The sequence below is a fragment of the Solanum dulcamara genome, chromosome 6 (genome assembly GCF_947179165.1).
Source record: "Solanum dulcamara chromosome 6, daSolDulc1.2, whole genome shotgun sequence".
NCBI lineage: Eukaryota > Viridiplantae > Streptophyta > Magnoliopsida > Solanales > Solanaceae > Solanum > Solanum dulcamara.
Window position 1 is genome coordinate 65,623,394 of NC_077242.1, and position 3,476 is coordinate 65,626,869.

Here is a 3,476-nt window from a genome sequence, read left to right on the forward strand (position 1 = left end):
AATAGGGGGTGTTACTGGGCCGGTTCAAGGTAGAATAAATCCACAAACCAAAAAATTAATGGGGATGTCTAATAAAATGAGGGATCGTGAAGAAATAGCGAAATGATAGTTGTGGGTTGTCTACCTTTTTTATTTGCTTCTTCTGATGTTTTTATTCATTATATATAATCAATTTATAATCTCATGTTTAACGGTAATCCTAGAAGTACTTGTAGATCAGATATTTTTAAATTTTACGGACAATATGCATATTATTTACATTGGTTATTAACAAATATTTCATGTAGAGTTTCACTTACTTCTGATCTTAGTCGTGCTATAAATAAAAATAATTATTTAACGGTTACTTGTCATTGGATAGATCGTATTTTAGCATTTCAATATGATGAAGACCAAAGACATAATCATAGTTTATTTCTGATTCCATATCAATATTTGCAAAATATTATGGTCTTGAAGAAAATTTTTTATGTATTTCTTTTGATAATGCATCTAACAACACCGATGCTATTAATTCTTTGAAAACTGAGCCCCCCCCCCTTTAGATGATATTTTTCATATTAGATGTGCTTGTCATATATATAATTTAATTGTAAAAGATGAACTTTATTTTTTTGAACCAACAATTAAAAAAAATTAGGCATGCAGTTGGTTTTATTCAAGCAAATAATAGAAAGCTAGACTTAAAGAATTTAAAAGAAAATGCGAGAAAAATAATCTTAGACCTAGATTAATGTCCGAAGAAATTGAGATTAGGTAAAATTTGACTTATGATATTTTAAAGACATGTAATATTTATAAAACCTCTATAACTACAACTTTTAATCAATATGCATATAAATTTTCCGAGGTCAAATTGAAAGAATCTGATTGGACTAAAATTAATGACGTTGTTATGTTTTAATAAAAATTTTATTTGGCTACTTTTGAATTTTTCGGTGCTTATTATCCTACTGTTTCTAATATTTTAGCTTATTTAGCCGAAATTTCTGTATTTCTTATGGAATATAAAAAGAAAGTTGATTATAAATAAGTTGTTGCTGAAATGATAGAAAAATTTTAAAAATATTTTTTTCCTATTCCTCCTATTTATTTAATTGGTTCTATGTTAAATCCGTATATGAAATTTAATATTATGTCTGAATGTGTTCGCCTTATATATACTTTTATAGAAATTGAAAAATATGAAGATCCTAGTATGTTTAAGGCGATGAGTGCTACAAATGATTATATTCAAACATTATATCGATTTACTTGATAATGTTATTCCTAGTCATATTGTTTCTCTATCTCGTCCTTCTGACGAGCCATCATCTTCTAAAAGACAGACACGTGGTATGCCTGCCCATGGTTTTTCTAATTTAGCTAATTAGAATAGAATACAACCTACATCACAATGGAGAAACTAGCGATGTATCATGAAAAGAACTTATGCATCAAATTGCGATGTATCAGCGTCATTCGTATGTATCAGAAATCTGGAAAAAAAAAGAAAATTTGGGTAATTATCAAAAAAGTCAGGATAAATTGTAATTGAGTTTTTTCACTATGGATTTAAGTAAAATACCCTATAATATATAACTTAAGTATATTCTTATAATATATAGTATATTGTGAGTATATTAGATATACATTTTAAGTATATATAATGTTTGTATATCACTATAATATATAGTATAATGTTAGTATACTTGATATACATAGTATGTATGTAACAACCCCTAAAATATTGTATGTCGGTATTTCAATTCTCGATGAAAATAATACAGCCTCTGTATTTTGGGCATACCTCTTCATAGGTTGGTCCAAATTAGGTGATTCAAATTTCTGGGTAATCTCAACATCCTTACCTACAACTTTCATGAAGAACATAACTTCAAATTCGGAGTATAAGTAGGTCAAATAAATTAATCTTTGCAAGATATAGTGCTGTGACGGAATTGAGTGTTGATAGAAGAAAATTCATATCTCACTGTAGGTTGCTCCAAATTGGTTGATTCTTGAACAATATGAAACTAGATTTCCATATCTACAATTCTTATGAAGAAACCAAATCCTAATAAAGAATTTATCTTATTCAAACGCAGCTTCGAAAAATAGTATTCTGTTAAAAAAAACTCATCTTACCTACCATGGAAACATCTAGATGCATTTGACATCATGCATGACATAAATTGTCCTCCATTTAACATCATCCATGACATCAATATATTCCATTAAATTTTCAAATTTTTCTTTATAATTATTTTATTTATTGTTAGGTCCCTCTTTCCCACCTATAAATACCCACCTTATTTCCTCATTTTATTCATCAAGCTTTCTTAAGCATTTCTTCTCTCTATATACTTCTTCTCAAATATAGTTTTAGTTTTAGTAGTATAAAAATACTACTCCGGTTATTCTTATACTCTGGATAGTACACAAAACACTCCGGCGAGAAGAAGAGGCTAGGGATCCAAGAGTATTCCAATTCGGAGTAAACCTTCGGATTTAAGGTATGTAAGGCTTTCATAGCATCGGATTGAGTTCGTCCATGCGCCCAATATTTAAATTCATTATAATTGAGTTATAGTTGAGTTTTATCCAAATCTTGAATTCTAAATGAATTAATTCTTCTTCTATTGAGTTAGATATATTTATGCATTAATATTATTATTATTGTTATCTCTCATATTATCGGAATTATTGTTCATGGCTACTTTCCCATGAATTCTAATTGATTTGATATTCATGAATATTTTTACACATGTTTTGAGTAAAGATGTTGGTTTTTTATTATTTTTATTGATAAAAAGAGAGTTATATAAATTAATACTGTATATGTATTTTATTGAGTTTTGAAAGAGCAAAAGAGTTGAATTTGAATGAATTTGAGAAAATGATATTTTGAGCAAGATGTTTTGATGAGATGAAAATGATGTTTTTGAAAGTATAATGATTGATGAACATGAAATGAGATGAGTTTGATGATTTAAATTAAAGTCCAATGAGACTAGATGATGAGTTTAATATGAGCACATATTTTGGGAGTAGTATTGAGCACCGAGTTGGGTAAGAGTTTAATTTACTCAAACCCCAGAACTACGTAGCCAGCGTAGGATGGAGGCTATGCCTCTTAAGTCCCAAAAAGAGGACTTTGATGAATGGATCCAAGATAGTGATGTCCTTTACCCTGGCAAGGTATTGGATGGATGTGACAAAGACATCGCTTCATTGTATCATCGCTAGCTCATAAGTGATGGTTGTCGGTTAGAGAAACTCCCAACTGAGTAAGCATTGTTTATTACTATTATTTTTATATTTTAAACTTGCATTACATATTGATGTTGAGATAATGTTGAGTTTTGAGCTGAGTTTTCTCGAGAGGAGTTTATTGATATCTGTCCTTACCTTTCTGCCATTTTACATACTCGTACATTCCATGTACTGACGTCATTTGACCTGCATCGTTTTATGATGCAGATACAGGTGTTAGA